This window comes from Pristiophorus japonicus, chromosome 11 (assembly GCF_044704955.1).
Source record: "Pristiophorus japonicus isolate sPriJap1 chromosome 11, sPriJap1.hap1, whole genome shotgun sequence".
In the NCBI taxonomy this organism is placed as follows: Eukaryota; Metazoa; Chordata; class Chondrichthyes; family Pristiophoridae; genus Pristiophorus; species Pristiophorus japonicus.
The window spans coordinates 23,523,833-23,543,006 of NC_091987.1; the positions used below are offsets into that span (position 1 = coordinate 23,523,833).

General features: G+C 51.8%; 1 protein-coding gene and 1 pseudogene across 1 annotated transcript in view; both read right to left on the reverse strand.

Annotated features, from left to right (window-relative positions):
• Window positions 1–19,174, reverse strand: part of LOC139275513 (cell adhesion molecule 2-like) — a 414,901-nt gene that overhangs the window by 132,934 nt on the left and 262,793 nt on the right. The window lies entirely within an intron of this gene.
• Window positions 1,621–1,851, reverse strand: LOC139276601 (U2 spliceosomal RNA; annotated as a pseudogene).

Below are 19,174 nucleotides of genomic sequence, written 5' to 3' on the forward strand. Positions count from 1 at the left end.
TGGGGAGGAGGGTGGGGGGGTGGGAAGGGGAGAGTGGTTGGGGGAGGAGGGGTTGGGGAGGAGGGTGGGGGGGTTGGGGAGGGGGGTGGAGGGGTTGGGGAGGAGGGTGAGGTGGTTGGGGAGGGGAGAGGGGTTGGGGAGGAGGGTGGGGCGGTTGGGATGGGGGGGAGAGGGGGTGGGGGGGTTGGGGAGGAGGGTGGGGCGGTTGGGGAGGGGAGAGGGGTTGGGGGAGGGGGGGTTGCGGAGGAGGGTGGGGCGGTTGGGGAGGTGGGGGTGTTGGGGAGGAGGGAGGGGGGAGGGGTTGGGGAGGGGTTGGGGAGGAGGGTGGGGGGGTTGGGGAGGGGAGAGGGGTTGGGGAGGAGGGTGGGGCGGTTGGGGAGGGGAGAGGGGTTGGGGAGGGGGGTTGGGGAGGGGGGAGAGGTTGGGGAGGAGGGTGGGGCGGTTGGGGAGGAGGGTGGGGGGGTTGGGGAGGGGATAGGGGTTGGGGAGGAGGGTGGGGCGGTTGGGGAGGGGGGAGGGGTTGGGGGAGGGGGGGTTGGGGAGGAGGGTGGGGGGGTTGGGGGAGGGGGGGTTGGGGAGGAGGGTGGGGCGGTTGGGGAGGGGGGGTGGGGAGAGGGAGGGGGGGAGGGGGTGTCGCGAGTAGGGAGGGGTAAGGTCCGACCCCAGCTGTCTAATATGGAGGTTTATATCGAAGCGCATATTGCTCTGCTGAAGCAAACTCTGCTGCCCGGCGTCTGGTGACGAATCACAAGTGAGGGATTTGTGCTCAGGAGTAGGATGGACGGAGGAAGAGGGCTGTGGAGGTGATGGTGAATCCTGTCTGTGCCAGGGGATATTGAAGCACATGTTGCGCTCAGCCTGTGAGCGCAGTGTGCACAATGCACACAGTCCAGGGCTTCCCCCAATCAGCGGAGGGGACACAGGCTGTCGGAGAGATGCTGCGATCCCACGCTGAGCCCTGGAGTGGGAGAGTGATGCAGCCGGCATCAATCTGTGCCACTCACTGCACTAATAACGCCGCAAGGCCACTGCTCAGAGAATCGGCAAGATGGAGCTGGGCTGCGGCCTTTGAAAGTGCGGCCCATCACAGACGCTGCACTCTCCAGCGAGGGTACTCGCTCGCAGGTCCATCCTAACCAGCCTCGAAACCAACTGACCCACATCAGGACGTGGCAGCGTACAGCTCAGAGCAGATATAGTCACGCTGCACAGCTCTTCCCAGCTCAGGCTGGGCTGCATATCCATGGCAACCACTCCCATTCTGGAGCCTCACCTAAAAGGCCCCGCTTCGGGCACGAGCGACAGTGGTGAAGGTCAGTAGCTATTGCACCATGACACAACACTGTGCTCGCCACACATCCACACGTTGGCACACTCCCGGCTGGGTCCCTGAAGGAGTGGGAACACTGGTGGATTTTTGTTTTATTTGATGTCGGGATGTTTCGTTTTTTATTCTCGGGATGTCGGCGTCGCTGGCAAGGCCAGCATTTTTTTTTTTTTTTTTTTTTAATAAATTCGTAGCCAATCGTTTCCAATTCTTTGTCAAGTCACAAACGCCAGAGGTCACCCTGCACCAGTCAAGGATCACTCTGCGCCAATGCTCTTAGCCAAAAGGCCTAGAGCCACTGCACCGTTCCTGGAAGTACTGCAATACCAGGTTCGTGCCATGGAGGTGGATGGGTCAGGTCCCCCACACACCTCCGTGGAGGTGGATGGGTCAAGCCATCCCACCCACCTCCTGTTTACAAAAATGTAAGCATATACCTTCCTGACCAGGGAGAAACCACCCGGAAGTCATGGTGGCTGGTCAGGTTAGTTATGCAGATCTTAGCCAAAAGGCCGAGAAATATTGCCCATCCCTAATTGCCCCTTGAGAAGATGGTGGTGAGCCGCCTTCTTGAACCGCTGCAGTCCGTGTGGTGAAGGTGCTCCCACAGTGCTGTTAGGGATGGAGTTCCAGGATTTTGATCCAGCGACGACACCTCAAATCGCTGGAGAAATACCACCAGCGCTGCCTCCGCAAGATCCTGCAAATCCCCTGGGAGGACAGACGCACCAACATCGGTGTTCTCGCTCAGGCTAACATCCCCAGCATCGAAGCACTGAGCACACTCGACCAGCTCCGTTGGGCGGGCCACATCGTCCGCATGCCCGACACGAGATTCCCAAAACAAGCGCTCAACTCAGAACTCCTACACGGCAAGTGAGCCCAAGGTGGGCAGAGGAAACGTTACAAGGACACCCTTAAAGTCTCCCTGATAAAGTGCAACATCCACACTGACACCTGGGAGTCCCTGGCCAAAGACTGTCCTCAGTGGAGGAAGTGCATCCGGGAGGGCGCTGAACACCTCGAGTCTCATTGCCGAGAGCATGCAGAGACCAAGCGCAGGCAGCGGAAGGAGCGTGTGACAAACCAGACTCCCCACCCGCCCTTTCCTTCAACTACCATCTGCCCCACCTGTGACAGAGACTGTAATTCCCGTTTTGGACTGTTCAGTCACCTGAGAACTCACTTTTAGAGTGGAAGCAAGTCTTCCTCGATTTCTGCCTATGATGATGATGATGGTGGTGAAGGTGCTCCCACAGTGCTCGTAGGGAGGGAGTTCCAGGATTTTGACCCAGCGACGATTGAAGCAACTTCTGTATGTCAAAGGCTGATTTCCCTCCCCCACCAGAATCCTGACACACTAAGGCCAGCAGTAGCATTGCAAGTGCTGGACTGCCTGAAACCAGTAAACTCGGCACAGCCTGGGGTTGTACCTGGGGCTTTGTGCTGCGGCTTAGTGTCCTGTCAAACTGCTTCCTTTCCTCTTGTGTGACGCGCGCCCCATGCCGGAGACAGAGCTACAACACTCGGGACCACGGGAATTGCGTGCTCCTCGGACGGAGGCGGGCTGCAGACAGGAGGTCCCAGCTCCACCCAGGCTGAAGCTTTGGGCTTCATAACTTAGCTTGCCAATTCTCGTTCGACGTACTCCTGGAGATTTCATCACATGACCCTCCCCACTCCCTCGCCATTGGTCGCCTGACCCGCCCAACCCCCGGAGTCCCACCCCCACACTCACGCCTTTGGTCACCTGACATGCCCAACCCCCGGAGTCTTACCCCCACATGCCTGACGTGTCCATCCTCACGGTACCCTGCCTTCCCCCAACCAATCAGAACGCAAATAGACTCTCCATTACCCGACTATCAGTCACTCAGGCTACTTCCCCATGTCTAATATGTTTAGAGGTAATAATCAAAAGAGTTGAAAGAAGTTTTGTAAAAACCCAATTTTTTAACAGCCCTATGATTTTTCTCTCCCAGGTTTTGCTCGGGGCAGTGTCCTGGAGATGAATCTTCAATTCCTGCAGGCTCCAGGGCAATCATAAGAACATAAGAAATAGGAACGGGAGTAGGCCATACGGCCCCTCGAGCCTGCTCCGCTATTTAATACGATCATGGCTGATCTGATCATGGACTCAGCCCCACTTCCCCGCCCGCTCCCCATAACCCTTTAATCCCTTAGCGGTTAAGAAACGGTCAATCTCTGTCTTAACTTTATTCAATGTCCCAGCTTCCACAGCTCTCTGAGGCAGCGAATTCCACAGATTTACAACCCTCTGAGAGAAGAAATTTCTCCTCATCTCAGTTTTAAATGGGCGGCCCCTTATTCTAAGGCATGCCCTCTAGTTCTAGTCTCCCCTACCAGTGGAAACATCCTCTCTGCATCCACTTTGTCAAGCTCCCTCATAATCGTATACGTTTCGATAAGATCACCTCTCATTCTTCTGAATTCCAATGAATAGAGGCCCAACCTACTCAACCTTTCCTCATAAGTCAACCCCCTCATCTCCGGAATCAACCTAGTGAACCTTCTCTGAACTGCCTCCAAAGCAAGTATATCCTTTCGTAAATATGGAAACCAAAACTGCACGCAGTATTCCAGGTGTGGCCTCACCAATACCCTGTATAACTGTAGCAAGACTTCCCTGCTTTTATACTCCATCCTCTTTGCAATAAAGGCCAAGATACCATTGGCCTTCCTGATCACTTGCTGTACCTGCATACTATCCTTTTGTGTTTAAGGGAGGGTTGGCCACCCAATTGATGGCATGGACCATCGAGGCTTGAGGTGACCGTGACGTGAAGGGGGTGCTGGGGGAGGGGGAATGGGGGAAACAGGAGCGACTTGGGATGAACAGACCAATTACAGAAAGGTACTGGGACTAAAAGGGTTAAATTACGAGGACAGGTTGCATAAACTAGGCCTGTATTCCCTCGAGTGTAGGAGATTGAGGTGTTTAAAATGTTAAAATGGTTCGACAGGTTCGATAGAGAGAAACTATTTCCTCTGGTGGTGGAATCAAGAACAAGGGGAAATAACCTTAAAATCATAGAATCAGAGACATTCACAGCACGGGAGGAGGCCATTCGGCCCACCGTGTCTGAGCCGGCCGACCAAGAGTTGCCCAGCCTAATCCCACTTTCCAGCTCTCGGTCCGTAGCCTGCAGGTTACGGCACTTCAAGTGCAAATCCAAATACTTTTTAAATGTGGTGAGGGTTTCTGCCTCTATTTCCCTTAGCAGAGGGGTCAATAACCGGGGGCATAGATTTAAAGTAATTGGTGGAGAGAATTTGAGGGGAAATTTCTTCACCCAGAGGGTGGTGGGAGTCTGGAACTCACTGCCTGAAAGGATGGTAGAGGCAGAAACCCTCACCACATTTAAAAAGTACTTGGATGTGCACTTGAAGTGCCGTAACCTGCAGGCTACGGACCGAGATCTGCAAAGTGGGATTAGACTGGATAGCTCTTGGTTGGCCGGCGCGGACACGATGGGCCGGCATGGCCTCCTTCTGTGCTGTAATTTCTATGATTCTATGAGAACAGTTCACCAGGCTGCTGGGACTCTGGGGGTCTCAGACACTGGGGGAAGAGCTCACCGGGCTGCTGGGATTCTGGGGGCACAGCTCATCGGGTTGCTGGGACTCGGGGAAGAGCTCACCGGCTGCTGGGACTCTGTGGGAAGAGCTCACCAGGCTGCTGGGATTCTGGGGGAAGGATTCACCGGGCTGTTGGGACTCTGGGAGAAGAGCTCACCAGGCTGCTGGGATTCTGGGGGAAGGATTCACGGGCTGTTGGGACTCTGAGAAGAGCTCACCGGGCTGCTGGAACTCTGGGGGAACAGCTCACCGGGCTGCTGGAACTCTGGGGGAACAGCTCACCAGACTGCTGGGATTCTGGGGGAAGGATTCACCAGGCTGCTGGGACTCTGTGAGAAGAGCTCACCGGACTGTGTGGGAAGAGCTCACCAGGCTGCTGGAACTCTGGGGGAACTGCTCACCGGACTGCTGGGATTCTGGGGGAAGGATTCACCGGGCTGCTGGGACTCTGTGAGAAGAGCTCACTGGGCTGCTGGGACTCTGTGAGAAGAGCTCACTGGGCTGCTGGGACCCTGGGGGAAGAATTCACTGGGCTGCTGGGACTCTGTGAGAAGAGCTCACCGGGCTGCTGGGACTCTGGAGGAACAGCTCACCGGGCTGCTGGGACTCTGGGGGAAGAGTTCACCGGGCTGCTGGGACTCTGGGGGAAGAGCTCACCGGACTGCCGGGACTCTGGGAGAACAGCTCACCGGGCTGCTGGGACTCTGGGGCAAGAGCTCACCGGGCTGCTGGGATTCTGGGGGAAGAGTTCACCGGGCTGCTGGGATTCTGGGGGAAGAGCTCACCAGGCTGCTGGGACTCTGCTGGTGCAGTGACGAGGTTTGCAGGTGTTTTATTTCAACCTGAGCTGGTTGCCATGGTACCCTGATAAGCATCGTTGTCGATTTTCCAGCACCATCGGTTTGCGGATTCTCTTCACGCCCGTTAGCAGCCCGCACTTCACCGTTTTATGTCAAATAAATAATACCGAATATAATAAAATAGAATTGGATATGGTTCATTGTTAATGAGTATCCTCACTGCTAGTCTCAACAGGCCAACAGCACGTTAATGTGCGCGCTTAATGGTGTAACATAAAAGGTCATTATATTAATAGGTATAAATGAAAGGAGATGATGAGAATTTATTGACAGCTGAGTGTGCTGTGCCCGACTCCTGCTCACAGTCGCTCGCAGGTTATGTCACCGCTCTTTTATTGCTTGTGGGAATGAAGGAGTTTGAAGCCAGGACTCGGGCACTTCTCATCTCAAGCACTGGTATTGTTCGGAGAGTTTGTTTGAGAGTTTCTCAGGGTTTGAGTACACGTGCAGTGAGGTCAGAGATCAGGCACTCGCAGGCTATGTCCATTGTGTCAGTGTGAATTTTCACCCCACTGATCACAGAATCTTACGGCCCACCCTGCCTGTGCAGGCTCTTTCAAAAAGCTCTCCAATCAGTCCCACTCCCCCCGCTCTTTCCCCACAGCCCGGCACATGTTTCCACTTCAAGTATTTATCCAATTCCCGTTTGAAAGTTACTACTGAATCTGCTCCCACCGCCCTTTCAGGCAGCGCGTTCCCGTTCACAACAACTCGCTGCGTAAAATAAATTCTCCTCATCTCCCCCCCTGCTTCTTTTGCCGATTATCTGAAATCGATGTTTTCTGGTTACCGACCCTCCTGCCACTGGAATCAACTGCTCCCTATCAAAGCCCCTCATAATTTTGAATGGCCTACTTCCGTGTTGTAAATTTCTATGAGTCTATAATTTTAAGGTTACTTTGGGGCAGAGAATTCCAGAGATTCACCACCCTCTGGGTGAAGAAGTTTCTCCTCATCTCAGTCCTAAATGGCCGACCCCTTATTCTGAGACTGTGATCCCTGGTTCTAGACTCTCCAGCCCGGGGGAAACATCCTCCCTGCATCTACCTTGTCAAGCCCTGTAAGAAATTTGTATGTTTCAATGAGATCAGAGAATATAGGCCTAGTCTGCTCAATCTCCCCATCCCAGGAATCAGTCTGGTGAACCCTCGTTGCACTCCCTCTATGGCAAGTATATCCTTCCTTAGGTAAGGAGACCAAAACTGTACACAATACTCCAGGTGTGGTCTCACCAGGGAAGTAGGTCCTTCCTATCCACTCTATCCAGGCCCCTCATAATTTTATACACCTTAATCAGATCTCCCCTCAGCCTCTTCTGTTCCAAAGAAAACAAACCCAGCCTATCCAATCTTTCCTCATAACGAAAATTCTCCAGTCCAGGCAACATCCTCGGAAATCCCCAGCTGTGGCCTAACCAATGTTTTATACAGTTTAAGCATAATCCCCCTGCTCTTGTATTCTATGCCTGACTAATAAAGGCAAGTATTCCGTATGCCTTCTTTACCACCTTATCTACCTGGCCTGCTACCTTCAGGGATCTGTGGACCTGCACTCCAAGGTCCCTTTGTTCCTCTACAGTTCTCAGTGTTGTACCATTTAATGTGTATGTCCTTGCCTTGTTAGACCTCCCCAAATGCATTACCTCACACTTATCTGGATTGAATTCCATTTGCCACTGTTCTGCCCACCTGACCAGTACATTGATATCTTCCTGCAGTCCACAGCTTTCTTCTTCATTATCAATCACACAGCCTATTTTTGTAACATCTGCAAACTTCTCAATCATACCCCCTACATTCAAGTATAAATCATTGATATATACCACAAAAAGCAAGGGACCAGTACAGAGCCCTATAGGGCCTCACTGGAAACAGCCTTCCAGTCACAAAAACATTCATCAATCATTACCCTTTGCTTCCTGCCGAAGACAATTTTGGATCCAACTTGCCGCTTTGCCCTGGATCCCATGGGCTTTTACTTTTGTGACCAGTCTGCCATGTGGGACCTTATCAAAAGCCTTGCTAAAACCCATATATACTACATCATACACACTGCCCTCATCGTTGCTGTAATATAGAGCTCCCCCTCGTGGTCTACTGTGGTAATGAAACTACTCGTGTAAATACAATAAAAGCGTCGTGTGACAAGGTCACATGACACGTTCCTGTAAAGCCATCTTGTAGTCTGTATGTTTGTGATGTCTTAAAGAATATATCACGTTGGCAACGTAGGATAGGATAATCGGATTCCCGAGCTGAAAATGTTGGTGGATGATTCCTGCCAAACAACAGAGAAACTTTGCGAGGTTCTTTGTTTTGCAGCACAGCTAAAAATCCCAGGTAAATGACAAGCACACTTGCCTGAACTTGAAGTCCAGATGGCTGCACCTATGGGAAGAATAGGGCATTTGGGTGAGTTCTATCGCGACCCATGTGTAGCAGTTAGAAATGTTTTTCACCGCAAATACTATCGTCCAGGACCCCGATGATGAAAAGTGAAAGCGGGTTGTGTTAGAAAGAAAACAGTCCCAATGACTGAGACCCCCAGTGACTGAGACCCCCGATGACTGAGGCCCCCAGTGACTGAGACACCCAGAGACTGAGACTCCCAGAGACTGAGACTCCCAGTGACTGAGATCCCCAGAGACTGAGATCCCCAGTGACTGAGATCCCCAGAGAGTGAGATCCCCAGAGACTGAGACCCCCAGTGACTGAGATCCCCAGAGACTGAGACCCCCAATGACTGAGTTCCCCAGAGACTGAGACCCCCAGTGACTGAGACCCCCAGAGACTGAGATCCCCAGAGACTGAGACCCCCAGTGACTGAGACCCCCCATGACTGAGACCCCCAGTGACTGAGACCCCCAGTGACTGAGACCCCCAGTGACTGAGATCCCCAGTGACTGAGACCCCCAATGACTGAGACCCCCAGTGACTCAGATCCCCAGTGACTGAGACCCCCAATGACTGAGGCCCCCAGTGACTGAGATCCCCAGAGACTGAGACCCCCAGTGACTAAGATCCCCAGAGACTGAGACCCCCAGTGACTGAAATCCCCAGAGACTGAGACCCCCAGTGACTGAGATCCCCAGAAACTGAGACCCCCAGTGACTGAGATCCCCAGAGACTGAGACCCCCAGTGACTGAGATCCCCAGAGACTGAGACCCCCAGAGACTGAGACCCCCAGTGACTGAGATCCCCAGAGACTGAGACCCCCAGAGACTGAGATCCCCAGAGACTGAGACCCCCAGAGACTGAGACCCCCAGAGACTGAGACCCCCAGTGACTGAGACCCCTAGTGACTGAGATCCCCAGAGACTGAGACCCCCAGAGACTGAGATCCCCAGAGACTGAGACCCCCAGAGACTGAGACCCCCCCCCAGTGACTGAGACCCCCCCAGTGACTGAGACCCCCAGTGACTGAGATCCCCAGTGACTGAGATCCCCAGGTACTGAGACCCCAGTGACTGAGACCTTCAGTGACGGAGACCCCCAGTGACTGAGATCCCCAGGTACTGAGACCCCAGTGACTGAGACCCTCAGTGACGGAGACCCCCAGTAACGGAGACCCCCAGTCCCCAGCAGCCTGGTGAGCTATGACGCTCTGTTTGCCCTGAGATGCTGACAGTGCTGTGGTGTGTTTCCAGTGTTTTCTGTTCCTACGGCTGTGCGTGTGTGTGATCACACAGCACGCTGTGAAATGGGATAAGTCTGGTTATAAAGTACAGTCGTGCACCCACCTAGTCTACTTGTCAATTGAATTGAAAGATCTGGTTTTTGCCACTAAGTTCCTGTTTTGCTGTAATTCACTTTGGCTAATACAATATGTTTTTACACAAAAAAACACTTTGAATTCTCAGGAGTACACTATAAAGGCAAAGCAATTGCCTGAGTCAAACACCGATGACTAAGATGTAATTTTGTAGATTGGGCCGATACTCTCTGGAGTTTAGAAGAATGAGAGGTGATCACATTGAAACATACAACATTCTTACAGGGCTTGACGGGGTTGATGCTGAGAGGATGTTTCCCCTGGCTGGAAAGTCTAGAACCAGGGGTCACAGTCTCACAATAAGGGGTCAGCCACTTAAGACAGACGTGAATGGAAATTTCTTTACTCAGAGGGTGGTGAATCTTTGGAATTCCCTGCCCCAGAGGGCTGTGGACGCTGAGTCTCTGAATATATTCAAGGCTGAGATCGCTAGATTTTTGGAGTCCAGGGGAATCAAAGGATATGAGGATCGGGCGGGAAAGTGGAGTTGAGGTCGATGAACAACCATGATCTTATTGAATAGCTCAAAGGGCTGTATGGTCAACTCCTGCTCCTATTCCTTTTGTTCTTATGTTGTTATGTATGGGGAAAGCCCCAGAGGAGGTATAAATCTCTCTGAATACCAACAGGCTAAGTGAGTGGGCAAAAATTTGGCAGATGGAGTATAATGTGGGAAATTGTGAGGTTATCCACTTTGGCAGAAAAAATAGAAAAGCAAATTATAATTTAAATGGAGAAAAATTGCAAAGTGCTGCAGTACAGAGGGACCTGGGGGCCCTTGTGCATGAAACACAAAAAGTTAGTATGCAGGTACAGCAAGTAATCAGGAAGGCAAGTGGAATGTTGGCCTTTATTGCAAAGGGGATAGAGTCTAAAAGCAGAGAAGTCCTGCTACAACTGTACAGGGTATTGGTGAGGTCACACCTAGAGTACTGTGTACAGTTTTGGTCTCCGTATTTAAGGAAGGATATACTTGCATTGGAGGCTGTTCAGAGAAGGTTCACTAGGTTGATTTCGGAGATGAGGGGTTGACTTTGAAGATAGGTTGAGCAGGTTGGGACAATACACATTGGAGTTAAGAAGAATGAGAGGTGATCTTATCGAAACATATAAGATAATGAGGGGGCTCGATAAGGTGGATGCAGAGAGGATGTTTCCACTCATAGGGGAAACTAAAACTATGGGACATATTCTCAGAATAAGGGGCCGCCCATTTAAAACTGAGATGAGGGGAAATTTCTTCTCTCAGAGGGTTGTAAATCTGTGGAATTCTCTGCCCCAGAGAGCTATGGAGGCTGAGTCATTGAATATATTTAAGCTGGAGATAGACAGATTTTTGAGCGATAATGGAGTCAAGGGTTATGGGGAGTAGGCAGGGAAGTGGAGCTGAGTCCATGAACAGATCAGCCATGATCTTATTAAATGGCGGAGCAGGCTCGAGGGGCCAAATGGCTGACTCCTGCTCCTATTTCTTATGTTCTTATTTAATAGTTTCTCAACATTAAAAAAATATTCTGTTGTTTATTCATCCTGCCAAAGTGAATAGCTCCATTTCCCAACATTATACTCCATCTGCCACCTAATTGCCCACTCACAACCTGTCTATATCCCCCTGCAGGCTCTTTAGGGGGGAAATTCGTTTTAGCCAGTAAAGTCACCGGTGACAATGGCAATTGAAGTTAATGGCCGCTGAAAATGGCTTTAATCATGCTGTTTTTGGACTGGGAATATTTAAACTGTACATAGTATGTACACAGGCTATTAAGGAGTGCCTGCCCTGTATGAATTGTTCCAGTCTGGGAAATGGAGCTGAGTCCATGATCAAATCAGCCATGATCTTATTGAATGTCGGAGCAGGCTCAAGGGGCCAGGTGGCCGACTCCTGCTCCTATTTCTTATGTTCTTATGTTCCCTTTTTTGATGGACATAAAAGATCCCATGACACTATTCTGAAGAAGAGCAGGGGAGTTCTCCCCGGTGTCCTGGGGGCCAACATCACTGAAACAGATTATCTGGTGATTACCACATTGTTATCTGTGGGATCTTGCTGTGTGCACATTGGCTGCCTCATTTGCGACATCAAGTCCAAAGTATCTGTTGACCATAAACTGCTTTGGGCTGTCCTGAGGTGTCCATGCAAACTTTCTTTCTTTTAGCCAGGTTTACAATTACCAACGGTTGGGAAAATATTCAGTTGCAGTTCCAAAAGTAGGTCTGAGGAGGAATTAGCTTTCTGGTCCCTGGTATGAAAGGCAGTGTTGCTTGTCTGTGTGTTTTGCAAGGCTGGCTGCAGTCTCGGGGGACAGGCTGTATCTGATGGACACTGGGGCTTTGACAGACGCCTGGACCCCAGAGACTGGGCCAGACCAGACTGCTTCTCGCCTCACTGCACCGCATTTGGGAACTCAATCTGCAGCGAAGGTTTGCAGTTCATTCTCTCCGCAGGTACTCATGACTGGAAGAAACAGTTTGATATTAGCACGGACTTATTTCTTATTAGGTGACACTCAGCAGCCAACTGAAAGCGGGGCCCTTCGTGCTCAGCCCAGGACAGGCCATGTCACTCTCCCGGGAGCCAATGAAGGCCAGCGAGCACAGGGCTGATGGGTGAGCAGGACTTGGTGCGAGTTAGGACACGGGCAGCCGAGTTTTGGAACAAGTTACGGGGAAAGGCATTGGAGCAGAAATACCTGGGAGTGAGTTACAAGCTGGGATCTAATCGAGGGGTTCGGGGGTTTATATATAGAATAACAGATACCCGGGAGTGAGTTACAGGCTGGGATCTAATCGAGGGGTTCGGGGGGTTTATATATAGAATAACAGATATCCGGGAGTGAGTTACAAGCTGGGATCTAATCGAGGGGTTCGGGGGGTTTATATATAGAATAACAGATATCCAGGAGTGAGTTACAGGCTGGAATCTAATCGAGGGGTTCGGGGGGGGTTTATATATTGAATACCGGCTACCCGGGGGTGAGTTACAGCGTGGGATCTAATCGAGGGGTTCGGGGGTTTATATATAGAATAACAGATACCCGGGAGTGAGTTACAGGCTGGGATTTAATCGAGGGGTTCGGGGGTTTATATATAGAATAACAGATACCCGGGAGTGAGTTACAGGCTGGAATCTAATCGAGGGGTTCAGGAGGGTTTATATATAGAATAACTGATACCTGGGAGTGAGTTACAGGCTGCAATCTAATCGAGGGGTTCGGGGAGTTTATATATAAAATAACAGATACCTGGGAGTGAGTTACAGGCTGGAATCTAATCGAGGGGTTCGGGGAGTTTATATATAGAATAACAGATACCTGGGAGTGAGTTACAGGCTGGGATCTAATCGAGGGGTTCGGGGAGTTTATATATAGAATAACAGATATCTGGGAGTGAGTTACAGGCTGGGATCTAATCGAGGGGTTCGGGGAGTTTATATATAGAATAACAGATACCTGGGAGTGAGTTACAGGCTGGAATCTAATCGAGGGGTTCGGGGAGTTTATATATAGAATAACAGATACCTGGGAGTGAGTTACAGGCTGGGATCTAATCGAGGGGTTCGGGGAGTTTATATATAGAATAACAGATATCTGGGAGTGAGTTACAGGCTGGGATCTAATCGAGGGGTTCGGGGAGTTTATATATAGAATAACAGATACCTGGGAGTGAGTTACAGGCTGGAATCTAATCGAGGGGTTCGGGGATGTTTATATATAGAATAACAGATACCTGGGAGTGAGTTACAGGCTGGAATCTAATCGAGGGGTTCGGGGGTTTATATATAGAATAACAGATACCTGGGAGTGAGTTACAGGCTGGGATCTAATCGAGGGGTTCGGTGGTTTATATATAGAATAACAGATACCCGGGAGTGAGTTACAGGCTGGAATCTAATCGAGGGGTTCGGGGAGTTTATATATAGAATAACAGCTACCTGGGAGTGAGTTACAGGCTGGAATCTAATCGAGGGGTTCGGGGGATTTATATATAGAATAACAGATACCTGGGAGTGAGTTACAGGCTGGAATCTAATCGAGGGGTTCGGGGGGTTTATATATGGAATAACAGATACCTGGGAGTGAGTTACAGGCTGGGATCTAATCGAGGGGTTCGGTGGTTTATATATAGAATAACAGATACCCGGGAGTGAGTTACAGGCTGGAATCTAATCGAGGGGTTCGGGGGTTTATATATAGAATAACAGATACCTGGGAGTGAGTTACAGGCTGGGATCTAATCGAGGGGTTCAGTGGTTTATATATAGAATAACAGATACCCGGGAGTGAGTTACAGGCTGGAATCTAATCGAGGGGTTCGGGGAGTTTATATATAGAATAACAGCTACTTGGGAGTGAATTACAGGCTGGAATCTAATCGAGGGGTTCGGGGGGTTTATATATAGAATAACAGATACCTGGGAGTGAGTTACAGGCTGGAATCTAATCGAGGGGTTCGGGGGGTTTATATATGGAATAACAGATACCTGGGAGTAAGTTACAGGCTGGGATCTAATCGAGGGGCTCGGGGGGTTTTCTATGGAATAACAGATACCTGGGAGTGAGTTACAGGCTGGGATCAAATCGAGGAGTTCGGGGAGTTTATATATAGAATAACAGATACCCGGGAGTAAGTTACAGGCTGGAATCTAATCGAGGAGTTCGGGGGGTTTATATATAGAATAACAGATACCCGGGAGTAAGTTACAGGCTGGGATCTAATCGAGGGGTTCGGGGGGTTTATATATGGAATAACAGATACCTGGGAGTGAGTTACAGGCTGGGATCTAATCGAGGGGTTCGGGGGTTTATATATAAAATAACAGATACCCGGGAGTGAGTTACAGGCTGGAATCTAATCGAGGGGTTCGGGGAGTTTATATATAGAATAACAGATACCCGGGAGTGAGTTACAGGCTGGAATCTAATTGAGGGGTTCGGGGAGTTTATATATAGAATAACAGATACCAGGGAGTGAGTTACAGGCTGGAATCTAATCGAGGGGTTCGGGGAGTTTATATATAGAATAACAGATACCCGGGAGTGAGTTACAGGCTGGAATCTAATCGAGGGGTTCGGGGCGGTCTGTAAATTACTGAGAGTGAGCTGTAAATTGCTTTCAACAAATTGTCTCTGTTAGTCTTGATTTAATCTCTAAAAGGCGTGCGATTATGCTTTGTTTATGATCAAATTCTCTCTTTAAGGAAACCCCTACAAGGGTGCAAGCGACCTCTCGGTGTGAGGGAGATGCCAGGTGTTGGACTTCACCGCCATGTTGCGGCACGATTTCGCTTCAACCAAGATTACTGAATGTGTTTAAGATATGTCAATAATCCCCATTTTGTCACATTACCTCCCTGTTTTACCAGGTGTGACTCAGACGGGAGTTTAATACACATTTACTGCTCCCCGCAGCAGTCAACAGCATTATTTTTTTGGCAGAACCTTGGAATGTGTGAGAATGATTCACAAATAGAAAAGTGGGCAGCCAGTTCTGCCGGGGACAATGGGCACCTCCCAGACTGCTCACTGTCCCTGAGTCAGGAGAGGGAGAGTTCCTGTGGACAGTGCGTGTGTGTGTGGATCTAGTGTGCGGACTGGGTTTGCCTCGACTGTGATTGACATCGAAGCACTGACCACATTCGACCAACTCCGTTGGACGGGCCACATTGTCCGCATGCCTGACCCGAGACTCCCAAAGCAAGAGCTCTATTCGGAACTCCTTCACGGCAAGCGAGCCCCAGGTGGGCAGAGGAAACACTACAAGGACATCCTCAAAGCTTCCTTGATAAAATGTAACATCCCCACCGGCACCTGGGAATCCCTGACCAAAGACCGCCCTAAGTGGAGGAAGTGCATCCGGGAGGGCGCTGAGCACCTCGAGTCTCATCGCCGAGAGCATGCAGAAACCAAGCGCAGGCAGCGGAAGGAGCGTTCGGCAAACCAGTCCCACCCACCCTTTCCCTCAACCACTGTCTGCCCCACCTGTGACAGAGACAGTAATTCCGAGGGTCTGCCTATGATGATGATGATTCCCACCACTGCCACATAACCCGCCAACGCTCACTACATTGTGCACGTGGATAAACGTCAGCACATCCAAAACTCGGCTGCCTGTGTCCTAACTCACACCGAGTCCCGCTCACCCATCACCCCTGTGCTCGCTGACCTACATTGGCTCCCGGTTAAGCAGCGCCTCGATTTCAAAATTCTCATCCTTATTTTCAAATCCCTCCATGGCCTCGCCCCTCACTATCTCTGTAATCTCCTGCAGCCCCACAATCCCCCGAGATGTCTGCGCTCCTCCAATTCTGGCACCTCTTCGCTCCACCATCGGTGGCTGTGCTTTCTGTTGCCTGGGCCCCAAGCTCTGGAACTCTCTCCCGAAACCTCTCCGCCTCTCTCCCTCTCTCTCCTCCTTTAAGATGCTCCTTAAAACCGACCTCGTTGATCAAGCTTATGGTCACCTGCCGTAATATCTCATGCGGCTCGGTGTCAAATGTTGTTTTATAACGCTCCTGTGACGATTGACGATGTTAAAGGCACTATATAAATGTAGGTTGTTGTAACCCTTTTTCGTACTGTCATGGTTTAGTTTGAAGTGCTGCCCACAATTTGTCCTCAATCCTTTCATGGCGGAAGAGACCAAGTCTTCCCTCGTTGTCCTGAGCTCTCAGTGACTGCTAGCTACTAACCCCCGCCCAGACCCTGCCTCATCCCAGGGTCACTGCCCAGACACTCAGTCTGCGTGCCTTCCGTCATTGCAACCATTCAAATATCCAAGTGCAGCTTCATGGAGAGGCAGAGACTGTCCCCTCCAGCGCTCCAGGTCGGGAGCGGGACAACAGGCCGATTCCATCGCTGGCCCCTGATGGCGGTGGGGGGTGCAGTGAAAGCTGGGATTGTGTGGTGTGAGGGGGAGGGGAGTGCCTCACCCCGCCCCTCCCAAGACGGTCAGTGAAGAGTAACGAAGCCCGGCATTAACTGTCCCTTGTGGCTGAGGCCGCGTGACAGTCTGAGCACGTGCACAGGACGGCGCAAGCCGTAACCTGTCAGACATAATGGGGCAGAAAATGAGCGGATCATTAAACGGGGCTGGGTGACTAACTCGCTGACCTACAGAGACCAGGCAGCAAACGCGCACTGTCAGCAGCTGCCGCACGGCCTGTGTGCAGCAGCTGTACGGACACCCCATATTACACACGTAATCGCGCGTGAAGAGACCTCCATTTTCAACATCTGATCGCCTGCAAGTGTACGCGCAGGCGTTGGGTCTCTCGGTCGAGGCTGAGATCGGCCGCCACTAACTGCCCGACGGCCCCCCTCGTTTACCCAGTCAGGTTAACAATGGGACTGTGAGCCGCGGAGGGCTGTGATCGCATACGACAGTGCGGTGCTTCTGTTACTCGACCAGTAATCCACAGCCAGGGCTAATGATCTCCGAGTGCGTGTCTCCAATTCGCACCAGGGCAGTTTGAGAATCTCAATTCAGTGAACAACACAATCTGGGAATAATCCCTCAGTACTGCCCCTCCGACAGTGCGGCGCTCCCTCAGTACTGCCCCTCCGACAGTGCGGCGCTCCCTCAGTACTGCTCCTCCGACAGTGCGGCGCTCCCTCAGTACTGCCCCTCCGACAGTGCGCCGCTCCCTCAGTACTGCCCCTCCGACAGTGCGGCGCTCCCTCAGTACTGCCCCTCCGACAGTGCGGCGCTCCCTCAGTACTGCCCCTCCGACAGTGCGGCGCTCCCTCAGTACTGCCCCTCCGACAGTGCGGCGCTCCCTCAGTACTGCCCCTCCGACAGTGCGGCGCTCCCTCAGTACTGCCCCTCGGACAGTGCGGCGCTCTCTCAGTACTGCCCCTCGGACAGTGCGGCGCTCCCTCAGTACTGCCCCTCCGACAGTGCGGCGCTCCCTCAGTACTGCCCCTCCGACAGTGCGGCGCTCCCTCAGTACTGCCCCTCCGACAGTGCGGCGCTCCCTCAGTACTGCCCCTCCGACAGTGCGGCGCTCCCTCAGTACTGCCCCTCCGACAGTGCGGCGCTCCCTCAGTACTGCCCCTCCGACAGTGCGGCGCTCCCTCAGTACTGCCCATCCGACAGTGCGGCGCTCCCTCAGTACTGCCCCTCCGACAGTGCGGCGCTCCCTCAGTACTGCCCCTCCGACAGTGCGGCGCTCCCTCAGTACTGCCCCTCCGACAGTGCGACGCTCCCTCAGTACTGCCCCTCCGACAGTGCGGCGCTCCCTCAGTACTGCCCCTCCGACAGTGCGGCGCTCCCTCAGTGCTGCCCCTCCGACAGTGCGGCTCTCCCTCAGTACTGCCCCTCCGACAGTGCGGCGCTCCCTCAGTACTGCCCCTCCGACAGTGCGACGCTCCCTCAGTACTGCCGCTCCGACAGTGCGGCGCTCCCTCAGTACCGCCCCTCCGACAGTGCAGCGCTCTCTCAATACTGCCCTGGAGTGTTGGCCTGTGCCAGGAAGTCCTTTTTTGATTTCTGTTTACAACGTATTTTTTTATTTCTGCGGGCGTCAGGCCAGTATCTGTTATTTAATTTCCTTCACAGTACGTGTGGCGAGGTAGTTACCTGGGGACTGGAGGCTTGAATGATGCAGATAGTGATATGACAGTGAAGGTCAGGATGGAATGATGGCAGTGGGCTGAGTATGCTGGGGCAGCAGATGGGGAGGAGGGGCACAGCGGGGGGGGGGGCGAGTGGGGGGGAACAGGACAGGCTGCACACGCAGGCTCCTGCCCTCCTGTACCAGCTGTGAAATCCTGGCCGGCTGCTGGCTGAAATCTAAATGAGCGGGGTGATTCATTTCAGTGGCGTACGGCACGTTTGGTGAGAGGACGGTATATGGACCAACACTCTGAGCTGCTGGGGCCACGCTTGCACTGTGATAATCTCAATGCTGCTCCAGGGATTGCCGTGAGCAGTGAGAGAGCTGGCCACACCATTCGACAGGCAGCAGGGTGCTGTCTCCAGGCAGTTCGCCTTGGGGAGGGCCCATTTCCCCATCGTAATGCTGGCTGCTTCCCACACAGTTCCAGTCTCACAATGTCACCCTGTCCCTCACACGATACACATATGCTCATTTGGAATATCATAGAATGAATCTCTGCAGCAGTCCCTCAGAGTCGAGGATGACTTCGATGATGTAGACATAGAATGAAACAGTGCAGAAGGAGGCCATTCAGCCCATCATCTTGGGCCAGCTCTTTGATAGAGCGATACAATTATCCCACCTCCTGCTCGTTCCCCATTGCCCTGCAAATCCCTGCTTTTCAAGTATTTATCCAATTCCCTTTAGAAAATTACTATTGAATATGCTTCCACTGGTCTTTAAAATCTGTATAAAACACTGGTCCGGCCTCAACTGGAGTATTGTGTCCAATTCTGGGCACCGCAGTTTAGGAAGGATGTGAAGGCCTTAGAGAGAGTGCAGGGGAGATTTACTGGAATGTTTCCAGGGATGAGGAATTTCAGTTACATGGAGAGACTGGAGGTTAAGAAGAGATTTGACAGAGCTGTTCAAAATCATGAGGGTTTAGATAGAGAACATAAGAAATAGGAACAGGAGTAGGCCATTTGGCCCCTCGAGCCTGCTCCACCGTTCTATAA